Genomic DNA, 26,637 nt, shown 5'->3' on the forward strand with positions numbered 1-26,637 from the left:
CAGGATTGGCCTGCCCATTAGGCAGGACTAGGTGACAGATTGACAATGGTGGCATATTCCTAGCTGAATTGACCAAGGCTCATCGGTAAGAACACATAATAACACATCACATAATGGTGCCCAAATACAATGAAAGCTTCTCTCACCCAGTGGCATATGGACTATTTAGGTGAGTGTTGCTGTTGCCACATGATGCAGTGCCCGCTTTGTTTAAGGACAGATAGGACGTGGACAGATAGGGCTATACCTTTGTAGAGCACATGCCCCTTTGCCCTTACAGTCTCTGAAGTGTCCTTTTGGGTGGTGGTATAATCTGTATTCATTTTTTGTCATAGTTATTCTTAACCCACTGCCTGCAAGTCATTGTTAAATTTGCCTAACTGAATATCTTACAGGTAGGTCCTCTCTCACGCTCTCTTATCATGTCACAAGCTGACAGGCTCCCAGAGGCAGGGCAATAAAAGGCCCCAGCTCACTCAACTGCCCCTCCCCTCTCCAACAGCCATCAACCCAGAACATCCTGAAGACAGAACATCTAAAAGATCATCTGGGAATCCTTTCTTCCTCATGAAGCTTTTCAAAAGTGAGGTGAATATTCAATGTGATGTTTGTACAGTGCCTTTGGAAAATATTCAGACCCCTTGACTTTTTCCACATTTTGTTAAGTTACAGCCTTATTTTAAAACGGATTTTTAAAAACTACATATTCAGCAATCTACACACAATACCCCATAATGAGAAAACAAAAACAGGTTTTATGAACATTTTGCGAATTTCTTAAAGATAAAAAACAGAAATACCTTATTTACATAACAGTACGTATTCAGACCCTTTGCTATGAGACTGTCAGAGCAAAAATCATGCCATGAGGTAGAAGGAATTGTCCGTATAGCTCCGAGACAGGATTGCGTCGAGGCACAGATCTTGGGAAGGGTACCAAAACACTTCTGCAGCATTTAAGGACCCCAACAACACAGTGTGGTGAAGAAGGCGCAACAGAGCCTCTTCAACCTCAGGAGGCTAAAGAAAGTTGGCTTGTCACCTAAAACACTCACAAATTTTTACAGATGCACAATGCACATTCCTACTTACATTTGTGTGTATTGGCTATATGTTGTGCAATTTGTTAGATATTACTTGTTAGATATTACTTGCACTGTTGGCGCTAGAAACACAAGCATTTCGCTACACCTGCTAATAACGTGTATGTGACCAATAAAATTGGATTTGATATAAGTCCTGGATGGCAGGAAACTTGACCCCAGTGATGCACTGGGCTGTACGCACTACCCTCAGTAGTCATATCCCAGTTCAACTATTTGCTTATGGTCTTGGCTACAGGCACTGTGTTCTTTGGGAACTTCAATGCTGCAAAAAAATGTGTCTCCCTTCCCCAGATCTGTGCCTCGACACAATCCTGTGTCGGCGCTCTACGCACCATTCCTTCCACCTCGTGGCTTGGTTTTTGCTCTGACATGCACTGTGAACTGTGGGACCTTATATAGACAGTCGTGTGCCTTTCCAAATCATGTCCAATCAATTGGATTTACCACAGGTGGACTACAATCAAGTTGTAGAAACATCTCAAGGATGATCAATGGAAACAGCATGCACCTGAGCGAGTCTCATATCAAAGGGTCTGAAAACTTTTGTAAATAAAGTATTTATTTAGATTTTCTATAATTTGCAAACATTTCTAAAAACCTGAATACTTTCCCAAGGCACTGTATGTATATAAAAACATGTTTTCCACTAACCCTACCATCCATCCCCTAATTAGAGTAAACTAATGCACAACAACTATTAGGCTTCTATGTCCAGCTTCTACATACTATGTACATTTTACGGACACAATGTATTTTACAATAGTTATATTTAGTTTGTTTTTAATCCTATCTTTCTGTTACCCTAAACCTCTCCCATCTATCTCTGAAGACCATCCAGTCCTATATCCTTCAGTTACCCTAAACCTCTCCCATCTATCTCTGAAGACCACCCCGTTTGATTTCTATTTGCCATATATTTTTAACTGTGCTGTTTCACAAAAGTTATTGACTTTTATATAGTCCTGTGATGTATTTGCTCTATTGTTTACAGCGGGGTTGGGAAATTCCAGTCCTCGAGGGCCTGATTAGTGTCACAGTTTTGCCCCAGCCCCAGCTAACACACCTGACTCCAATAATCAACAATTCATGATCTTCAGTTTAGAATGCAATTTGATTAATCAGCTGTGTTTGCTAGGGAGGGAGAAAAAGTGTGACATCAATCAGGCCCCGAGGACTGGAGTTGCCCACCCCTGGTTTACAGGATGATTTGTATCTTAAAGAGCATAGCTTTAAGGGAATAGTACCGTCACATCTAGATAAAAACGAATGTAAAAATGAACAGGGCAAATGTATATTAAAACACTACCTAATCATATAATTATTTATTCAGCATTTACATATTCATATTGTAATGAAACAGTAGGGAGCAGGTATCGAACTCTCGACCTTCTAGCCCGAGGTCCGGCGCGCTATCGACTGCGCCGTAAAAGCATGCTCGTGCGGCAGGGTCGATTTCCGCGATTTTAAACCCAGGGTCGCTATTATTATTACACTATTAAGCTTCTGTATACAGGACGGTATTATTTGTAAGACGTAAGAAAAAATATATCAGCTTATTATTAAATTATTATGACGTTCTTTCCAATACAAAAGTGTAGTAACTATTGTTTCCAAACTGCGTTACCCACTCCAGCAGGCAGAAGGTGAAGGGAGTCTTTCAGGTGATGCTTCTTGCGTGACGTATAATCTAGTGGACGGGACAGGAGGCTTCTTCAAACAGCGACAAAAGGCTTCTGGTTTAACCACGCGGTGCTTTGCTAGCAAACCTAAAACTCTTTAGACCATTCTTGTGTATATTACTCTTAGTGTTTCGAACATAATTGTGTTTACCTATCTACTGGTTCATTTATAAACGTAATTTGCTTGTTAAATTAGCAAATGTGTTACATTGATAGTGCACTAGGCTAATTTCCCGGAGCATAAACGCACAAATCTAGACGGAGAAAGAAACTCTGGTGAAAGGAGGCAAAGAAGCTTGAAGAATGAAAAAGGAGAAACAAGAGGATGATATTACAGTGAAAGAGGAATATGGGAAAGAGGTTGTCAAAGTGGAAGAAGAGGTAGAAGCTTTCAGAATCAAAAAGGAGGAAGATGCCGTAAAATTGAAAGAAGAGGAAGAACCTTTTCGAGTAAAAGAGGAGGATATCTCAATAAAAGAGGAGACTGAAGATCCGATTACCACTGTTGATAATGGGATATGGAGAAGGGTGAGCCGGTCAAGGATCGATTCAGACAAGGTGGTAAATTTTATGACAAGCGACAGTTTATTTAAGAGTAAAGATATTTGGCAAAGCGTGCAGCACGGCCCCTTTCTGTCTGATTCTTATGGAATCGTCGGAGAAGAGGCCGCTCTAAACAGTTTGTACAGGTTATATAGGCAACAAGCAAAGTAGGTTGATCTTGTAGTCTGGCCTTCCGATTGGTCGATCTGGGTCGTGGGTAGTCCTGTCCGGGCCTGATGTCGACGTTCCATTGGCTCTTCACACAGTTCTTTGTCTTAGTCTCATCCTTGAGCAGAACGCATGTGCGTTTGTTTACACAGGTGACAAAGTGTGGGGGTATAGTGGGGATGGGTGCATGTTGTGCCAAGTATAGCTTGTGTTGAGAATTTTGTTATAACAAGTTTCCAGTATCTATTACAAATTCTTACACCACCAGTGAGTACTGTCTTAAAAACAGGGACACAAACTATGCAGTTGTTTAACTAATGTGTGGTTTTTAAGTGGCATTATACTGAAGTTCTGCACTTTAATATGTTGTTCAGTACTGTAGGAATTGTTTAAGGGACAATCTGCCATTGGTACATATATTTTGTGCACTTCAAAATTGTATTTATTGAATTCTCTATGTGGTCTATATTAAAGTGCACTTATTCTAATATAACAGGCTTTTAAAATATAATATACAGTGCATCATTTCTACTTAAAATATCAAAGGGACGCAAAATGCACCCATTTTGTGGAACGGCCCTTTAACATTTGCATCACAGTGGTGGGAAAAGTACGCAATTGTCATACTTGAGTAAAAGTAAAGATACCTGAATAGAAAATTACCCAAGTAAAAGTGAGTCACCTAGTGAAATACTTCCTGAGTAAAAGTCTAAAATATACTGAAGTATCAAAAGTAAAAGTATTTAAATAATTTCAAATTCCTTATATTAAGCAAACCAGATGGTGCCATTTTCTAGTAAAAAAAAAAAAAAATCATTTACGGATAGCCAGGGACACACTCCAACTCTCAGACAATCTACAATTGAAACGTGTGTTTAGTGAGTCCGCCAGATCAGAGGCAGTGATGATTACCAGGGATGTTCTCTTGATTAGTGAGTGAATTGGACCATTTTCCTGTCCAGCTAAGCCTTCAAAATGTAATGAGTACTTTTGGGTGTCAGGGAAAATGTATGGAGTAAAAAGTACATCATTTTCTTTAGGAATATAGTGAAGTAAAAGTCAAATTAGTCAAAAATAGTAAAGTACAGATTCCCTGAAAAACTACTTAAATCGTACTTTAAAGTATTTTTTACTTAGGTACTTTATACCACTGATCACAAAAAAAAGAAAAAGCATAATTCAAGTGGCTAATTTAGGCCATTTTTAGACATATATTCATGCCTCTTGTAACACTATGTAATTGCAATAGATGGTCATAAGTTTACCATCTGTTTGATGTTCTCGTTCACACAGGAGAGAGACATGACTATCCTGGATCCTCTGGGGAGCATCAACAACATCCTGCTGACGAGGAAGAGAAGAGTCTCTCCAGATCAGAACACCAGATGGTACAGCTTGGTTTGGTCTAGTATACAGCTTGCTCTATCGGGGTCTGGGCTGGGTTTCTGTAAAGCACTTTATGTCAACAGTGACATCAGCATCCATAATTATATGTGTCTGTCCCCTCTTTATGGTTACCAGGACAACGCTAGCCCTTCCACCCTCCCGGAGTCCCCATGTCGTGCCTCTCCCGGTAGCGCCTCACTGCTGGGTATGAAGAGATTGTCTGTGCTGCTGGTGGACTGCAGGAAAACAACGGGGCTGAGTGGAACTGTGAGAGGAGGAGAAGAGAAGAAAGGATCAGATTTGACACATCAAAGTAAGTGCTGTAGTTTAGTTTGAACAAATACAATAGATCTGCCCACTGGTATCTGTTACCAGGACAACCAGCATAGTTCTGTTAGTTGACATGAAGATGGACTGGTATCTTTTACTAGTAGGGCTGTCACAGACTAATAAACATCTTGTTTGACTTAGTCACCTGTTCTTTCGACCAATCAATTGGTGCAAATTTTAAATGTGTATTTCTATATATACACTACCGTTGAAAAGTTTGGGGTCAATTAGAAATGTCCTTGTTTTTGAAAGAAAAGAAAAAAATGTCCAATAAAATAACATCAAATTGATCAGAAATACAGTATAAACATTGTTAATGTTGTAAATGACTGTTGTAGCTGGAAATGGCAGATTGTTTTATGGAATATCTATATAGGCGTACAGAGGCCCATTATCAGCAACCATCACTCCTGTGTTCCAATGGCACGTTGTGTTACCTAATACAAGTTTATAATTTAAAAGGCTAATTGATCATTAGAAAACCCTTTTGCAATTATCTTAGCACCGCTGAAAACTGTTATGCTGATTTAAAGAAGCAATAAAACTGTCCTTCTTTAGACCAGTTGAGTGTCTGGAGCATCAGCATTTGTGGGTTTGATTACAGGCTCAAAATGGATCAATTAGCCTTTTAAAATGATAAACTTGGATTAGGTAACACAACGTGCCATTGGAACACAGGAGTGATGGTTGCTGATAATGGGCCTCTGTACGCCTATGTAGATAATCAGCCATTTCCAGCTACAATAGTCATTTACAACATTAACAATGTCTACACTGTGTATATGATCAATTTGATGTTATTTTAAATGGACAAAAAAATGGCTTTTTTTTCAAAAACAAGGACATTTCTAAGTGACCCCGAACTAATGAATGGTATTGTATATCCTCACACCATCCATGTTGTAAACAGCATTCTGCATGAATTCCGACTCAACTTGCAACAAAACAATTTTATGAAATCTAATTTTGTTAGAAATCTAACATTGTTTAACATGGTCAAGTTCGGTTTCTGTGCAATCTTCAGACACTCTAGAAGGCAACCAAACTTGTTTCATCATTCTACATGATGTATTGGCTATACAACACCTGAATTAGCCCATGAAGGGTCTTGGTCCAATGACCACCTATCGTTTTGAAACCTAGCTAGACAGCCAATGAGCTGGGCTTTCCAGCAGTATGTGAATGCCGTTTGTAGGACAAACAGCCATCATGCTAGAGCTGTGCACAACAGAGTTCATTCTCTGGTGAAAGGAAACAGGACGCACTGTAGTTTACGTTTCACAGCAGTTCCTTCTCTTCTACAAACTTCTCAAATCTGAAAAAGTTAAACATGGCTACTAAGAGTGGAAAAGCTAAATCTCAGTCCAAGTATAAACATTTTGATGATATTATTGCAGAAATTGACCAGGAGAGTGACACAGAAGGAATGTATGAGGACTCTGTGAGTGACCACAGTTATGATTCCAGTGCGGAAGAAATGTTTTTGGAAGGAAAAGATCCACTTTTAGACCAGTAAGTAAAAAAGGTTTTTGCTTCTCATGCTAATGCAGTTGTTTAAATGGTCGCATATTCATTTGATATTATATATATATATATATATATATACACACAGTCGAAGTTTACATACACTTAGGTTGGAGTCATTATAACTCGTTTTTCAACCACTCCACAAATTTCTTGTTAACCTCACTAGGGTATGTGGGACGGTAGCGTCCCACCTCGTCAACAGCCAGTGAAACTGCCGGGCGCCAAATTCAAAACAGAAATCCCATAATTTAAATTCCTCAAACATACAAGTATTTCACACCATTTTAAAGATACACCTGTTGTAAATCCAGCCAAAATGTCCGATTTCAAAAAGGTTTTACGACGAAAGCACACCAAACGATTATGTTAGGTTAGAGCCAAGTCACAGAAAAATACAGCCATTTTTCCAGCCAAAGAGAGGAGTAACAAAAAGCAGAAATGGAGGTAAAATGAATCACTAACCTTTGATGATCTTCATCAGATGACACTCATAGGACTTCATGTTACACAATACATGTATGTTTTGTTCGGTAAAGTTCATATTTACATCCAAAAATCTGAGTTTAGGCGGGACGTTACTGTCTCACTTGGCCAAAAGCCAGAGAAAATGCAGAGCGCCAAATTCAAATGAATTACTATAAAAATTAGTATAAAAATCTAACTTTCATTAAATCACACATGAAAGATACCAAATTAAAGCTACACTGGTTGTGAATCCAGCCAACATGTCAGAATTCAAATAGGCTTTTCGGCGATAGCAAACAATGCTATTATCTGAGGATAGCACCATTGTAAACAAAGAGAGAGAAGCATATTTCAACCCTGCAGGCGCGACACAAAATGCAGAAATAAAAATATAATTCATGCTTTACCTTTGACGAGCTTCTTTTGTTGGCACTCCAATATGTCCCATAAACATTACAAATGGTCCTTTTGTTCGATTAATTCCGTCGATATATATCCATAATGTCCATTTATTTGGCACGTTTGATCCATAAAAACACCGGTTCCAACTTGCGCAACGTGACTACAAAGTATCTCAAAAGTTACCTGTAAACTTTGCCAAAACATTTCAAACTACTTTTGTAATACAACTTTAGGTATTTTTTAACGTAAATAATCGATAAAATTGAAGACGGGATGATCTGTGTTCAATACAGGATTAAAACCAACTGTAGCTAGCTTTCTGGTCACACGCTTCTAACAAACAGGACACTTCGAGTGACCCTCCTTCAAGATGGCCGTACTTCTTCATTACACAAGTGAATAACCTCAACCAATTTCTAAAAACTGTTGACATCCAGTGGAAGCGGTAGGAACTGCAAGAAGGTCCCTTAGAAATCTGGTTTCCCAATGAAACCTCATTGAAAAGAGTGTGACCAAAATAAAAAAATCTGAATGGTTTGTCCTCAGGGTTTCGCCTGCTAAATAAGTTCTGTTATACTTACAGACATGATTCAAACAGTTTTAGAAACTTCAGAGTGTTTTCTATCCAAATATATCATAATCATATATTATCTTCTGGGGATGAGTAGCATGCAGTTTAATTTGGGCATGCTTTTTATCCAAAATTCCGAATGCTGCCCCCTACCCAAGAGAAGTTAACTGCCTTGTTCAGGGGCAGAATGACATATTTTTACCTTGTCAGCTCTGGGACTCGATCCACCAACCTTTGGGTTAGTGGCCCAACGCTCTAACCACTAGGTTACCTTATCGCCCCAAGGTTCCACATCATCAAGCAACATGGTCTGTTTGGTGCTGTTCCATTCACTCCATTCCATTGTTATATAAATAGCCATTGGAGGCTGTTGAGGGGAGGGTGGCCCACAACAATGGCCGGAATGGAGTAGAATGGAACAGCACCAAACAGACCATGTTGCTTGATACCATTCCACTCACCCCACCCCGGCCACCACTATGAGCCGTTCTCCCCTGACCAGCCTTATTCACCATTGATAAACACACACTTCACCGCTGTGATTATGTTCCCTCTACTCTATATAATAGACATCTGTTTATTTTACGTGTCGATACAGGGCTCATCTGTAGAAGTATTCTTACTGATTGTTTTTTCTTACACAGTGCCAGGGACTCGGATGAACAATGGGAACCCACAATGTCAAGGTGTCCATCCCCCACTAATTCAGACGCTGAAGCTGGTTCATCCAGCCGGACCCCTGCTGTCTCCTGCTCCACACCTTCCCCCGCCCGGCCATCTAGAGGTGTGAAGAGGCCAGCCCAGAAGCGGAGGAGGGCCAGTGAACCAGCGGCAACTACCACCGAGGCAGAGGATCGTTGGCACACTGTGCTAGAAGATGATGTGGAGCCACTTCCACCAACATTTAGACCGAAAAGGCAGCCAGGACCTCAGCTGGACAAGACTGTAAAGTACAGCCCCCTTCATCTTTTCCAGATGTTTTTCTCCTTGTCAGTTCTTGATTCGCTGGTTTCTAACACCAACAAGTATGGGGCTAAGACACAAGCAGGCAAGAAAGAGGCATGGAAGCCCATTTCCATCCAAGACCTGTACTGTTACATCTCACTGGTTATTTACATGGGTCTTGTGAAGTGTGAAAACCTCAAGGACTACTGGAGAACGTCAACACTCTACCAACTGCCTTTCCCCTCCACTGTCATGTCTTCTAAAAGGTTTCTGACTATCTCGCAGGCGCTTCATATCAGTGACCCACAAGTTGATGAGGACAATGACAAGAAGAGAGGCACATCAAGCTTTGATAGGCTCTGCAAAATCAAACCTCTCTACCCCAGCATGGTTGAGGCCTGCAAGACCCATTTTCAGCCCAACCAGAACCTGTCCATAGATGAGAGGATGGTATCCTCAAAGGCTAGAATTGGCCACAAACAATATATGAGTAACAAGCCGACAAAATGGGGGTACAAACTGTTTGTTTTGGCCGATTCTGTGTGTGCCTACACTTGGAATTTTTTTGTTTACGAGGGGAAATCCATCTCAGACACCGGTAAAGGTCTTAGTTATGATTCCGTTATGGAATTATTGGATTTTCAACTGCTGGGGAAGGGCTACAAACTGTTTGTGGACAACTTCTACACAAGCCCTACCCTGTTCACAGACCTGAGGAAGCTGGATGTGTGGGCTTGTGGCACCATTCGTCCCAACAGAGTGGGCTTTCCGAAAACCAAGGTGAATGACATGCCCAAGCGGGCTGATCGGGGTACCATGAGATGGATTCGCGAAGATGGCCTGCTCTTTGTGAAGTGGATGGATACCAGAGAGGTGTCCTTCAGGCGTGTGAAGGACGCTAATGGTGCATGGACCACAAAAAATGTTCCCATTCCTGCAGCTATAGAGGACTACAACAAGAGCATGGGAGGTGTGGACCTGTCAGACGCGCTGATAGGTTACTTCAATGTTCTCCACAAGACAATGAAATGGTACAAGTCATTGTTTTATCATTTCATCGACATTGCTGTGGTGAATGCCTTCATCCTCCAGAAGGAAATGGCTAAGAGCTGTGGACAGCCCCCCATGTCACAGCTAGCCTTCAGAGAGCTGCTCATCCGGGAGCTTGCTGACTACAGCAAGTCCAATGCAGCACCTTCTGTCCCCTCTACCTCTGTACCTTCTGCTCCTTCAACCAGTGGTGTTCACATGCCAAAATTCATCGCTGCAGGCATGAATGTGCCTCGGGGCAAAAAGGGCTCAGTAGGGAGGCTTCGTTGTGCTCTTTGCCACAAGAAATCCCCCGTCACCTGCACCACTTGTTCGGTGACCCTCTGCTTCACACCAGAAAGAGACTGCTATGGGCCTTGGCATCAGCAGCACAATATTGTGTAGAGGGCTGAGGGTCTTCACAATATTGTACATTGAAAGTGTAAATAGTTACCCTTGTTACTTAACATTTTTTTTTTTTTTAATTTGGGGGGGGGGGGGGGGGGGGGGGGGGTGTTAGAATAAAATTTGAGTATTTTGTATATAGTTATTTGCATCTAAATGTATCACTGTACCAATTTGGCCAATAGGGTACATTTGGGCAACTTGTGTGGGACACCTGGGTGACTTCATGCTCAATGTCATGTATCTCGCTCATTCCTGAAGGAATCTGTCTGAAACTTTGCTCAAATACTGTTGCCCTCTTATGTTCTTCTTCGAAATTATCCCCAGCATCATATCTGAATGTTTGGCTGTTCTTGTTCATTTGAAAGATGCAACAACAATAAAATAAACATGTTTATTTCCTTGTATTTTCTTCTACCATATCTATTGTGTTATATTCTCCTACTTTCAATCCACATTTACACAAACTTCAGTGTTTCCTTTCAAATGATACCAAGAATATGCATGTCCTTGCTTCTGGGACTGAGCTACAGGCAGTTAGATTAGGCTATGTCTTCAGGTGGAAATTGAGAAAAGGGGGAGCTATCCCAAGACAAGAGAACCTGCTATTGAAAAGCAGAAAGTTTCACTGGAACTTTGTCAATATTATAATTACAAACCAGCATGAAGTTAAGGCCACCAAGTAGAGAAGACATGAGGAATAAAATTCCACATAGAAGTGGGTCTTCTTAGGAATTGTTTTATCCAATTGATCTTAAGTATTATTTAAGGTAGTAAAGTCCAGACAATTCTGCCCACCATATTCATAAGTGTTCATTACAACAGTTTCAGTAAAACACCACATTTTCTTACCTTACAAAAATAAATTGAACTGTATTTTAAGACAATTAAATACTCTACACACACTTAATATTCTAACAGATTTGTTAGTAATGTGATATTGTACCCCCTAGCCCAATTGTCCTTTGTATATTATTTATAGATACTTGTGTTCCCACATGTACTTCCTGTATTGATTTGTTGTTAATAAAATAAAAATTAAGGTAAAAAAGAATAAAAGAATAATCTGCTTGAGTTGAACAATTTGAGGTTTTTCTCACAAAGTTTATAGATTTATGTTGCAGTTAGTTTTCTCTCAAAAAATATCTAACCATACAACACAGCGTGTTTAGTTATGTTAGCTAACTAATGTGTTCATAGCTAGTAGCATGGAATCAGGACATAACCAAACTGTTGCTGAGATAATGGATGTTTAAACTTCCATGGAGAAAAGAGGCATTGCTGAAACTCACTCATATGCTTGCAGTGTAAAAAAAGTGGGGTGAATGTGATTCATACCCGAATACCCCAACCAAGGAGCAACTTCCAAAGCAGCTGAGAAGTGAACCATCACTGAGCCAGTTACAGGACATCGTCCGCATCCTCACGGCTAAAATCAAAGAGAGCACAGATGACATCATGGATTTGGTGAAAAAGAACATTATCAGCATCGCTAACCTGAAGAAAGGGATTGATTTCAATGCTGAGGAAGTATAAACTCTGAAGCAGCAGAACGCAACATTGAAAATTCAGGTTGCAAAGCAGGAGAGGAAACTCCCTGAAATGGAGTCAAAGGTAAACGAGAATGACCGGTATGGTCGGAGATGGAATCTTCTAATTTATGGAATAGCAGAAAAATCTGACGAGAACATCAAAGCAAGAGTGAAGGACATTTGCAGGGCAATAGTCCCGGAGGAGGAGCGAAATGTTGTTGCAGGTTCTCTGGATGTAGTGCAGCGTCTGGGTAGGCTGAGAGATGGGGACAACAACCAGCCACCACGACCAGTGAACATGAGCTTCATCTCCAGGACAGCGAGGGATATGACATGGAAAATGACTATTTAAAGAACAACAACCGGAGGTTCAAGGAGGATCTGACAGCATTTGACAAATAAGCTCTGAATCGTCTGTGGCCGATGATTGAGAGAGCAAGGAAGAGGGGAAAAGTGCATAGTTTGCAGGACTGAGTTTGATTTGCATCTGATAAAACTTTATATTTCTTGAGGAAAGAGCCTTGTTTGTGTGAGTCAAGCTTTCTTTTAGATATATTTTATTTATGGCAGGGAAATTCACACTGACACTTAATGTTAGCTTGAAGGCTATTCGTTTTACTAATCTATGGCACAATGTTATTTGCAATTGTATAAAACTATATATATATATATATATATATATATATAATTTAGGTCAACAATATCTATAATATATATATAATTTAGGTCAACCACTTGCAAAGGACTGTTTTTATTTGCAACTAGTAAAAACGTTATTTTTGTGAGAACCCGCTTCATGTGAACGTATACAAGTTTAATATTATTCATATAGTCACTGTGATAGTAAATGTCCATTTCTGTTTTTTCTATTAATGCCAGGGGAATCCGTAATATGTTGAAAAGGAAATCTTTATTTTTGTATTGTAAGGGTAAGAGTGCCTACTTTTATTTCATTCAAGAAACTCATGCCTGTTCCACAGATACTGCTTTTTGAAGTGTCAATGGGGGAATGATATTTGGTTTTCATTTGGTACTAATCGCTCAGCAGGTGTCGCTATTTTAAAAGGCAACTTTAAGGGTCATGTATTGAGTCATGAAGCAGATAATACAGGGAGATGGATTATACTGTTGGTAGATGTCAACCACATTCAATTCATTGTTGTAAATACTTATGCTTCCAATAGCAAGTCAAGTAACTGTATTTTATTTAGAGACATTAAGAGGAAAATAAGTCAAATGATGTCTACATTTCCATTGGCCAAAGTAATATGGGGTGGAGATGTTAACACAGTATTATTACATGATAATCTAGATAGATGGCCTCCTAAGGATAGCAATTCTGTTTGTGAGATAAGGAATATATGTCTAAGGTTAGGTGTTCTAGATATTTGGAGACGTAAGAACCCAGAAACGATTATGTTTACATGGAGTACCAAAAATGTATCTATACAATCCCATATTGATTTCTGGCTGATATCTGAAGATATGGCTGACAAGGTTGATACAGTCTCGATTGAACCATCAATTTTAACAGATCACAAAGGGATCTCAATAAAGAGAAATATGCATGGTTTGTCAACAAAAAAAGTTAGTTACGGTTACTGGAAAATGAATGACTTTACTAGAGAATTAAGTATTTAAGAAGGAAGTAGCAGGAATTATTGATAAATACTGGAATTGTGCCTGTGTTATGAATACGTTAGGAAGTTACTGGGAGCTAATGACATTTGATATAAGGCTTTTGGCTATTTTAATGGGGAAAGAAATTGCTCGTGCCAAGAGAGAAAGAATATGACATCATAAAGGGAATAATGGATTATACTAAAAAACCTGAACTAACTAATCAGGAATTACTGGAGCTATCATCATTGCAAATGCAGTTAGACTGTATCTACAAGGAAAAGGCCCGGGGAGCGTTTGTAAGATCAAGAAGAAAATGGATGGAAGAGGGAGAGAAAAATACAAAATATTTCTTTAATTGAAAAAGGGCAGGCGAAAAGACTTCCATATGTAAATTAATGATTAATAATACTCCCAATGAAAATCCAAAAGAAATGTCTCAGCATGTTGCCCAGTTTTATCAGAATCTGTATACATCAGCCCAGCCAACTTCCAATATGGATCTTTTCTTAGACAATGTAGCAAACATTGCTAAGAAGATAATGATTTCAGGGATTGTTGTGATGATGAGTTATCTGAAATTGAGATAAAAGACTGCATTAAAAGCCTTAAGGACAATAGGTCACCTGGAAATTATAGTTTAATACGTTTTTATAAAGTTTTTTTAAAGCATTCAATGATACATTGATTCCTTTCATTATTGCTATGTTCCAAGAATCAATAGAAAATGGGGAGTTACAGGCTTCCTTAAAGCAAGGTGTAATTACTTTGATTCCCAAACCTAATAGGGATAGTCTTTATATAGACAACTGGACACCCATTAGCCTGTTGAATAATGATGGGAAATGATTTGCCCTGGATAGAGGTTGAAACAAGGCTTCCATCATATAATTGATGAAGAACAATCTGGTTTTATGCATGGTCGACACATTAGTAATAACATCAGGTTGATCTTCGACTATAATGACCTCCTCCTTGATGATAGCTTTCTTATGTTTGTTGATTTTTATTAAGCTTTTGACACTGTAGAACATGAGTTTATGTTCAAAGCAATACGTTATTTGGGGTTTGGGGACTTTTTTTTAAAGCAGTCCAAACTTTATATAGTGGTTGTACTAGCTCTGTAAAATTAGCTCACAGGACATCCCAAAGATTTGATATTGGCCGTGGCATTAGGTAGGGCTGCCCAATTAGTCCATTTCTATTTTTATTGGTTACTCAAATTATGGCTCTTCATGTCAAGAAAGGGAATTTTCAAGGTGTTTCAGCACTTGGCAATGAATTTAAACTGTCAACTGGCTGATGATACCACTATATTTCTAAGAGACAGGAAGGAGGTTTCTAAAGCAGTTTCCTGTATTGAAGACTTTTCCTTCGTTTCAGGTTTGAACATTAATACCAATAAGTCAGTCTTATTTCCACTGAAGGATTGTGTTTTACAGGAAGTATATGGTATCCCAATGAAAGATAAGGCTACTTATCTTGGAATTGTTATATGAAAGGATGAAAAACAAAGGAGTGAATTAAACTTTAACTCCATTATTGAGAAAACAAAGAAGATATTGAACCTCTTGTTGATGAGAGATATTTCCTTATATGGTCGGGTTTTATTGTCCAAAGCTGAAGGGTTATCCAGATCGGTTTATGTCTCGTTATCACTTGAATTATCCCCTAAAACTGTAAAGGATGTAAAGGACTTAGATAAGATTCTTTATAGTTTTATTTGGGGGAACAAGCCTCACTATCTACAGAAAGATATTCTCACTAATACCCAAGAACAAGGAGGTTTTGAGGTTTTAGATTTCAATACTCTAATTAATACTTTTAAAATAAATTGGATTCTGAAGTATATTAAGAACCAGAACAGTATTTGGAATGTCTTCCATAAGTATTTATTTGATTCTGTTAGTGGTTTAGAATTTTTGCTTCGATTGTAATTTTGATGTTGATAAAATCCCAGTAAAATTGGCCAAATTCCATAAGCAGGCGATTTTAGCTTGGATGTTAGAGTACAAACACAATTTTTCCCCTCACAGATGCTTTCTACAGAACAACTAAGATATACGATTTAAAAATAAGTCTCTTTTTTTCGTAACTGGTTTGAGAATATAATTATTTTGGTTGGTCAGTTACTGAATGAGAATGAATATCTACTCTCATATGGGGAATTTCTTGATAAGTTTAAAATTCCAATAACCCCGAAAGAATATGCAATTGTTTTTGATGTGAATCCAAGGGGGGTTGTATCTCTTTTAAATTCCTCTGTGGTCGATGTAAGTAACATAGATTTACATGAAAATATATTCATTGACAATATTAACATCAAAGATAAATGTAGTAATAAACAGATTGGGAATAATGTTTGTGACACTACAATTCCCTCAGCAAGATTATTTTGGTCTAATATCTATGGTGATATACAATGGGGGAAAGCATGGTAAATTGCTAACAAATATTGTATCAGTAACAAGGTAAAGGAAGTTTCATTTAAAATGTTACATAGAATTTATCCTGTGAAACATGTTTTGAAAAGATTCAAGCTGAATAGTGACTTTAAACGTGATTTCTGTGGAATGGAGAAGGAGACCATTTAGCATGTGTTTCTGCCTGTATTTATAGTAGAATTGTTTTGGATTGACATACAGAACTTTGTTACAAAAAAATAGGACTGGTTGTACTATGTAATGATTTATTTCAGAAAGTCTGACATTGATAAAGATGTAGTATATTTAATTCAACTGCCAATAATATTAGGTAAATTTGATATTCACAAATGCAAATGGCACTACTTTAACTAAAATGAAAAACAAAAAGGCAATTAAAACTATTTTTTTTTTTTTTTTTTTTTTTTTCTTCGGGGGGTGGATCAGCTTAATATTGCGGAAAGAATGTTGCTTCCAATGTAATTGTCTGCATCATTTCCAATCCCCCATATTTTTTTGGGTAAATATATATATCCATTCACGTATGCATACATATACACATATATACATACACATACCTACATAGACATACATACTTTTTTTAAAGAGTATACCTTTATTATTATTCCCTGCAAACCCTACCACCGATTCCCCAATTGGAGTAAACTGATAAACATTTCTATTTTTACCTTCAATTTATACATCTTATACACATTTTACAGACACAGTCTACTTTATAATAGTTCTCTCTTGTTTGTTCTTAGTCCTTCCTCTATTTCTGTTGTCCATTCAGTTTGATTTCCACTTGTAACTGTGCTATTTCACAATAGCTCCGCACCTATACACATTTCACAGATCCCGTATGCCCTACATTGTTTATCTTGTTATTAGTCCCACCCTTCAGCTCCACTCAACCTTTCCCATCTATCTTCCAACATCATCCATTTCGGATTTTTATTTGCCATATATTTTTCAACTGTGCTGTGATGCTTCACAAAAGATTTGAAACTTCCTATTCTCATAGCTTCCACGGATTGTAAATTAAAAATAAACATTTTTGCTAAAATAATTATTATATTATTGATTGATTGACTATGGCTTTTCAAATCCCCCAGTATTGCTATCTGTAGCGTTAGTTCTACGCAAATGTTGCAATTCTTCAACCATTCCTGGACCTGTGACCAAAAACGAGCTACATGCGGACAATACCAAAATAAATGGTCTAATGACTCTGCCTCCTCACAGCAGAATCTACAGAGCTGAGAAGATTGTATCCCCCATATATATAACATTCTATTAGTTGCAAGAATTTTGTACAATAATTTAAATTGAAAAATTTGAAGTTTTGAATCCGGCGTTGTTTTGCGTATCAATTCATAAACCATGTGCCATGGAATGGGTACATCGAAAATCTCTTCCCAACTATTTTGCAATTTATATGGCACAGCTGTAAGTTTTTTGGTCCTTAAATGAAATTGGTATATGTTTTTATTTATCACACTTTTCTTTAACCATTTATGTTCTTTAATATAAGGCCGACATACAAGTTCCTTACTTTTATCCCCTTCCACCTGCCTCTTCCATTTTTGTGGTAATGCTGCAATTAATTGGTTGTAATTTTGGGTAGAGCAGACATTTCCATATGTCTGTGTTAGCTGCATGTGTGACATTACTCCACCAGTCCTATTTATGATATCATTCACAAAAATTATACCTTTTTTAAACATTTCTTCGATAAATACAGTTTTTTTTATCAATTACTATATTTGAATTTAACCACAAGATTTGTTGTACTATTTGTTCCGTCCTTTCAGGTGGATTAAACTGAAATTGCAACCAACTTTCTAAGGCTTGTTTAAAAAATAAAGATATTTTGGAGATTATTTCCTTTTCAAGCAACCGAAAGTGAGCAGGTGTAATCTGAATAAAGGGAAATAGGCCCTTCTTGAACATAGGATGAGACATTCGTACCAATCTACTAGAGAACCAGTTTGGATTTAAGTATAACTTTTGTATGACTGATGCCTTTAGTGAGAGGTCTAATGCTTTAATATTTAATAATTTCTGCCCTCCGAATTCATATTCGTTATATAAATAGGCCCTTTTAATTTTATCTGGCTTGCCGTTCCAAATAAAATTGAATATTTTTTGTTCATATAATTTAAAAAGCAGGTCACTAGGTGTAGGCAAAACCATAAGCAAATAGGTAAACTGTGATATGATTAAAGAGTTAATCAGGGTGATTTTCCCACAAATAGACAGGTATTTTCCTTTCCATGGTAGCAAGATCTTATCTATTTTTGCTAACTTCCTATAAAAATTTATTGGAGTGAGATCATTTCTTTCTTTTGGGATTTGTATACCGAGTATGTCCACATCACCGTCAGACCATTTAATTGGTAAACTACATGGCAATGTAAAATGTGTATTTTTTAGTGATCCAATACGTAATATGGTACATTTATCATAATTTGGTTTTAATCCAGAGAGGATAGCAAATGTATCTAGATCCTCTAAGAGGCCGTGGAGAGATTCTAGTTGTGGTTTTAAAAGAAAACATGAATCATCAGCGTACAATGACACCTTAGTTTTTAGGCCCTGGATTTCTAATCCCTTAATATTAATGTTTGATCTAATTTTAACAGCTAACATTTCGATGGCAATAATAAATAGATATGCCGATAGTGGACAACCTTGTTTTACTCCTCTAGATAGTTTAAAACTTTCTGAGATGTAGCCATTATTTACTATTTTACACCTAGGGTTACTATACATAATTTTTACCCATTTTATAAGAGATTCCCCAAAATTGAAATATTCTAGGCATTTATATATAAACTCCAGTCGTACTTTATCAAAAGCCTTTTCAAAATCAGCTATGAAAACCAGGCCTGGTGTCCCCGATATTTCATAGTGTTCTATTGTTTCCAGTACTTGCCTTATATTATCTCCAATGTATCGTCCATGTAAAAAACCTGTCTGATTAGGATGAATAATATCTGACAAAACTTTTTTTATTCTATGCGCCAAGCATTTTGCTAGGATTTTTGCATCACAACACTGAAGTGTAAGAAGTCTCCAATTTTTTAAATGGACTGGATCTTTATATATACCACTTGGGTCCTGTTTCAGTAATAATGATATCACACCTTCTTGTTGCGTGTCTGATAATCTATCATTTATATAGGAGTGGTTAAAACAAGCTAATAATGGTCCTTTGAGTATATCAAAAAAATGTTTGTATACTTCCACTGGTATGCCATCCAGTCCTGGAGTTTTCCCATCCTTAAAGGCCCCAATTGCATCAAGCAGTTCCTCCTCTGTAATTAGGCCTTCACATGAGTCTTTCTGTACAGATGTTAATTTTACATTATTATTAGGGAAAAAATCCATACAATTAGTTTCAGTTAGTGGAGATGGAGGAGCCTGAAACGAAAATATATTCTTAAAGTACTTTACTTCCTCTTTCAAAATATCATTTGGTGAATCATGCGTGACTCCATCATTTGTAACAAGTTTTAATACGTTTTTTTTGGTAGCATTTCTATATTGAAGATTGAAAAAGAATTTGGTGCATTTTTCCCCATATTCCATCCAGTTCGCTTTATTTTTGTAATATATTACACTGGATCTTTCTTGAATAAGTTCCTCCATTTCTTTTTGTTTTTCCTCTAACTTATTCTGTGCCTCTATGGTACCGTTTTTATTGTTATCTAACTGTACTGTTAGTCCTTCAATTTCCTTTGTTAATATGGACTCTTTTGATCGAAATTGCTTTTGTTTTATAGATGAGTACTGAATTGCATGGCCTCTAAAGGCACACTTAAAAGTGTCCCATACAATATGGGGATCTGCTGTACCTATGTTATGTCTAAAAAAGTCAGTTATAAATTCTTCTGTCCTATTTCTAAACAATTTATCATCTAGTAGGCTTTGATTAAATTTCCAATATCCTCGCCCACGTGGAAATTCTGTAAGAGTAATATATATGCCAATTATGTGATGGTCCGACCGCATTCTGTCCCCTATCAAACACTTTTTAACTTTTGGTGCCAGAGAGAATGATATAAGAAAGTAGTCAAGGCGACTAGCTTGATTAAGCCTCCGCCATGTATATCTCACTAGGTCAGGGTATTTAAGTCTCCATATATCCACTAATTCCAATATATCCATGACATTCCTGATTTCCTTAAGTGCCTGAGGGTGATAGTTTGTAGTGTGATTTCCTTTCCGGTCCATAGAGGTATTTAAGACCGTATTAAAATCTCCCACTATAATAATAGAGTCTAGTGTTGCTTGTAGAGTTGATACATTCTTATATATATTGTCAAAGAAGCTTGGATCATCATTATTCGGACCGTATAGGTTAATAAGCCATATATGTTTATTGTCCAATAACATATTTAAAATAATCCATCTACCTTGAGGATCTGTTTGGACAAGTTGCACATTTGGATCAAAGTTATTATTAATTAAAACCATCACCCCTTTTGAATTTCTTTGCCCATGGGAGAAATATATTTCGCCCCCCCAGTTCTTTTTCCACAAAACTTCACCTAAAACTGTTGAATGGGTTTCCTGTAAACAGTAGATATTATAATCCTTCTCTTTTAGCCAGGTAAATACTGATCGTCTTTTCTTATTATCTGCTAAGCCATTACAATTGTAACTGGCTATACTTATTTCACCACTTACCATAATGAGACACACCTTTCAATTATTTTTATCAAAATATATGTTTGTAAACGTCCTATTAAAAAGTAACATAATGATTGAGTGTCTATATAGTTGTACCATGACATTTGCATCTCCACTAAGCAAACCTCCAATTGGTCCCCACTATTCCACCCGCCAAAAGCCCCCATCTCGAGTTGGGTTGTCATCCCAATGCCCGACAGACCACCCCCGACCCCCCGCATCGCACAGCCCCGGACCGACTGGGATCCATCCTTCGAAAAGTGCACACAGCACCATCCACCGAACCGAAGCAGATCCATTTCCAAATGCATTTCCATCGCCCTCACCTCGATTTTTATTACATATTGCTGTGAATCATCCTCTATAGTCCCTAACATCTTTTACTTCTTCCTTCGCAACAGTTGTGGGATACACACATACACCCACACACATTCAGCCCTTACCCCCACACAACCATAAGCTCACCCGCTCAACAATTGCACCATCCCAGAGCCCAACTCAAGATGGGTCATGATTTACAAATGTACTTGCAGCTGCAGCTTCATGAGAAGGCCTGCAAGACCGCCCAAAAAATGAGCATAAATGTATAGATTCATTTACCATTGTCACATCCTAGATGATGGAGGTCAAATGTACACCTTCTTCCTGAAACACCCACAATACGGTCATCCATTTTGACCATGTTCCCAAGCATCTCCATGCAGTCCGATTGGTTTCGTGCCACCAGGGCCACAATAATATACCCCCTCTCTGAATGTCCGAGTGTGACCCCCTCCCCATGGGTTACTGCAGCTAGTGTTGCCAGCACTGCCACTGCCTGGGTGGGGGCAGCCCACCGGAATCCCCACCGGCTAGGTACAAGGTCATCAAGGTTCTCATTAGCAGCTTTGAGAATTTCCTTGTTTATTATGCTCTCCCTTTAGGGGGCTTTGGCTTTGCAGGACCAACCCTGCCAAGCAGGCTCAGAATCTTGAGGGGGCAGTGCTGCTCTTGGTCCCTGACCTCATTTTGGCTGCATACAGACCGCATACAGCATGCACATAAAACAGTTAGGGACTTCTCCTTAGTATCTGGGCCATTCATGTGGGTGTCTAGGGTATAGGGCCATGGACCGTACCATTAAAATAGGATAATAAATAATTAGATATAATTTATTTTAAAAATGTAGTTCCCCATGATAGGACAATAAATAAATAAGACGTGTAATTCATTATAAAAGTATATCCATCATCTGAACAACATTGAAAGCCCTCTCATACCCGGCCCACAGCAATACACTGGCTCTGGGATATGCAACTATTTCATTACTCACTCACTCAACTTTCCAAACATAACAAATACAAATAAACACACACCACACCATCCACACATACTGTGCCTTCTGTTTACTTAGTTTTTATCTTCACTATATAGAAATAGTGCTTGTGTTCAATTAGTTATATGTGAAGATTTATAGAAAAGCTATATTTTGTATTGTATTGTTACAATCAGTAACCGGGCTTGAATTGTGTTTATTTTCCTCATCTATGAGAACTTTGTAATTTTTAAAATAACCATGGAGTAATCTTTGTGTCTCTGAACAACTGGTTATCAATATATAGTTTATCAACGACGAGAGCTACTCGTTTCGCTTTTAATCTATTTTCTTTGAAAATTGGATACAGAACTTTGCGCCGTTCTGCAATTTCTTTCGGAAACTGATCATTCATGCCAATTTTGGTCCCAGCAAGTCTTTTACCTAGGCTTTTAACCATTATTTTATCTTTAAATGAAGCAAATTTGGCAACGATTGGGCGTTCGTACCTCTACCCTCTCTGTCCGAGGCGGTGTACACGTTCAAGTTGGATCTTATCGATAACTTCGCGCGGTATCTGAAGCGCTGCAAAAAGGAACTCTCTAACTACAGATTCAGGAACCTCTCCTTCTTTCTCTTGGATACCTGTAAGTACCAAATTCTCTCTCATGGATCTAGTTTGTATGTCCAGTAAGCATTCCTTCAGAACGTTGTTCTCCTTTTTAAATTCATTCATTTCGGTTTCAATCTTATTGACCGTCCCTTTTAGCGCGTGTGTTTCCTTCTCCAAAGCCGCGGCTTTTTCATCACTCATCTCTAGGCTTGCCTTCAACTCTTTTATATCTTTACTAACTAATTCAAGTATACCCAGTTTGTCATTTATTGATTTTAACAGATCGGTTTCGACCTTTACCATTGCCGGTGGTGAGAATATTAGATCATCCGTGTCGGTTGAGGAGTCACGTTTTCGTTTTTGATTCGGTTCCCCTGTCTTATTCTCCGTCATGTTTGGGTGTTGCTTGTTTTCGTAATATTTGTCGATAAATGTCTCTAGTCTTAGGATTTGTTTTGTGTTATTATCCAGATTGAAGGTTATCACCCACCAGATTATTTAGTGCTAATATTTTAGTCTAATTTAGCAGATATTTTGAATATTATGTTTTATCTTGAGGTGCTCTACATAACTTCGTTCAGTCCGCCATTACCTTTACGTTACCTTTACGTCCGCCGTCTACGTCCTACCTGCGCCTCTCTCTCTTCCCTGACTGGCAATTAAAACTTGTATTATTAATGAATATGATTCGTTTGTTTAGGATTCCTGGCAATGTAAATAGTTTGTTTGTATGCTTGTTTGAATGTGACTATTCCTCTTTTGTTTGTTGATATTTGTTAATAAAAAAAAATATATATATACAATTTAAAAAAAGGATAATCTGCTGACTAGTTTGGGTGACGCAGTTTGGGAAAATGTTAATTACATTGTTTATTCTTGCTAACAACTTAATACAAAGTATTTTCAAAGTAACCAGATCTCTGTTTACTGCCCCACAGGAGGCATTTTGCCATGCTGTCATTGTAAATAGGAATTTTTTCCGAGGCTGCTGTTCATGCTGGGAATGTTGATTGGCAATTCAGTTTGGTAAACTAAGAAAACTATCATTTCTATAGTAGATTTTGATCACACAATAAACATTGGACATACTCAGAAGTAAATACCACACCTTTTAATTCCATGTCATTTATTTCACTACTTTCACAGGAAGTTATGCTACACTGCCTACAGGAAGTTCTGCTACACTGCCCACAGGAAGTTCTGCTACACTGCCTACAGGAAGTTATGCTACACTGCCTACAGGAAGTTATGCTACACTGCCTACAGGAAGTTATGCTACACTGCCCACAGGATGTTCTGCTACACTGCCCACAGGAAGTTATGCTACACTGCCTACAGGAAGTTATGCTACACTGCCTACAGGATGTTCTGCTACACTGCCTACAGGAAGTTATGCTACACTGCCCACAGGAAGTTCTGCTACACTGCCCACAGGAAGTTATGCTACACTGCCCACAGGATGTTCTGCTACACTGCCCACAGGATGTTCTGCTACACTGCCTACAGGAAGTTATGCTACACTGCCTACAGGAAGTTATGCTACACTGCCCACAGGAAGTTCTGCTACACTGCCTACAGGAAGTTATGCTATCTTATATCTTCATTTCTACAGCCTTCATCCCTGCCCCCGGAGTCTCTTCACTGTCTGATCTTCAGCCCCATGTTCACAGGAGAGCCCACCTGCACTCAGCTGGTCAGGTGCCTTAACAGGAAAAGGATATGACATCACACAGGGAGAAAGGCAGGAGCAGTGGTGCCCTGTATGTCCAAGGTTTCTCTGGGCCAGATTACTGTAAAATAACTTTGTGACCACTGCTGAGGTAAAAAAAGGTCATAAAAATTTGCTTGATTGATTGTATAAATAGAAGTCCTACTACCAGTCAGATAGGAAGTAGCAGTGAAGTCCTATTACCAGTCAGATAGGAAGTAGCAGTGAAGTCCTATTACCAGTCAGGTAGGAAGTAGCAGTGAAGTCCTATTACCAGTCAGGTAGGAAGTAGCAGTGAAGTCCTATTACCAGTCAGGTAGGAAGTAGCAGTGAAGTCCTATTACCAGTCAGATAGGAAGTAGCAGTGAAGTCATATTAACAGTCAGATAGGAAGTAGCAGTGAAGTCATATTACCTGTCAGATAGGAAGTAGCAGTGAAGTCCCATTACCTGTCAGATAGGAAGTAGCAGTGAAGTCCTATTACCAGTCAGATAGGAGGTAGCAGTGAAGTCCTATTACCAGTCAGATAGGAAGTACCAGTGAAGTCCTACTACCTGTCAGATAGGAAGTAGCAGTGAAGTCCTACTACCAGTCAGATAGGAAGTAGGAGTGTCAACACTGCCAAGTGGCTGGGATGTCCTCCACTGAGTCCACAGTCCTCTCCACCATAAACACCATCTGTTGTCTGCACACCTCTGACCAGATCAAATCAAATGTTATTGGTCTCATACACATATTTCTCTGATGTCATCCCTGTTGTATCGAAACAGTGCTGTAATATCTAACAATACAAATCAATACATGCAAATCCCCACAATTTATTTCAAGGAAGAAGAAATATAGAAATAGTAGAACGAGCAATGTCAGAGTCCGGAATATAAATATTTATACAGTTAGTTTACAATGTATATGATGGTGTGTATAGACATTATGGACTGTATATGAATAGAAAAGGTGTGTACAGCAGTAATTATATAGGATGAGCCTGGACTATAATACAGGGTGGAGTACTGGGTGGTAGACGGCAGTGTAACAGTGACTAAAGTGCAGGGCAGGGTACTGGGCGGAGGCCGGCTAGAGGTGACTATTTAACAGTCTGATGATCTGGAGATAGACCACACATTAACCACACAATAAGTATTGTGGTGGCAGCATCATGTTATGGGTATGCTTGTCACCGGCAGGGACTGGGGAGTTTGTCAGGATCAAAATAAATATGAAAGGAGCAAAGCCCAGGTAAAAAGTTAAAACCCACCTCAGTCTTCTGAAACCCTGCCACGTTGTTTAATTTTTCTGAAGGACAATTTACACTGCTGCCACCACCAGGCCTGGAGGGCTGGGATAGGGTTTAATGTTTCTGCAATTACACCATTTTTTATGCAAAAAACACACCAGAATGGCGAGACTTGTTGAGTGTTCCTAAGTGGTCTGATCTCAGTCCTGACTTAAATGTACTGAAAAAACCCATCTGGTTTAAATATCGCTGTCCATCAATGAGCAGTTTTGACAAAAACTATGGATGTATTTTGCACAAAGTTGGTGGAATCTTAATGAAACTGTAATGGCTTCCACCAAGTATTAACTTGGACGGGGGACGGACTTATTCAATTATGATGTAAACAAAAAAATTGTTCAACATTTTCTATTAAATCTAATTTAATCCCTTTATAGATTTAATTTTAAGGAGCAAAACGTTGAAAAAAGTTAAAAGGCGTGTAGACGTTCTATAGTCACTGTTCAGCTTTAACTATGGAGTGACCCCATGAAATGGGACATCAGCCACCTCAGTGACAACCACAGAACACTGTTCAGCTTTAACTATGGAGTGACCCCATGAAATGGGACATCAGGTCAACTCAGTGACAACCACAGAACACTGTTCAGCCTTAACTATGGAGTGACCCCATGAAATGGGACATCAGGTCAACTCAGTGACAACCACAGAACACTGTTCAGCCTTAACTATGGAGTGACCCCATGAAATGGGACATCAGCCACCTCAGTGACAACCACAGAACACTACTATGTATAGTTTACACAAATATTAGCGTCTTAGCTTTTATTGCAGGACTTTGACTGTGATACATCACCTCCATAGTCAACCTATTGTGAGAATTGAACATTCATTGGACTGTACAGACTTACTAGCTGTGTTAAGATGGAGCAGCTAGCTAACTGGCTACTGATCAACCT

The 26,637-nt window shown here is 38.5% G+C and overlaps 1 long non-coding RNA gene and 1 pseudogene across 1 annotated transcript; one reads left to right on the forward strand and one right to left on the reverse strand.

Moving 5' to 3' along the window:
- Positions 1–26,637, reverse strand: part of LOC120042924 — a 55,268-nt pseudogene that overhangs the window by 11,742 nt on the left and 16,889 nt on the right.
- On the forward strand, positions 5,159–8,958 carry LOC120042925. Its single transcript, XR_005476259.1, has 3 exons — positions 5,159–5,195; positions 6,610–6,724; positions 8,822–8,958. It is a non-coding gene; the product is annotated as an uncharacterized LOC120042925 (long non-coding RNA).

This window comes from Salvelinus namaycush, unplaced genomic scaffold (assembly GCF_016432855.1).
Source record: "Salvelinus namaycush isolate Seneca unplaced genomic scaffold, SaNama_1.0 Scaffold810, whole genome shotgun sequence".
NCBI classification, from domain to species: Eukaryota; Metazoa; Chordata; class Actinopteri; order Salmoniformes; family Salmonidae; genus Salvelinus; species Salvelinus namaycush.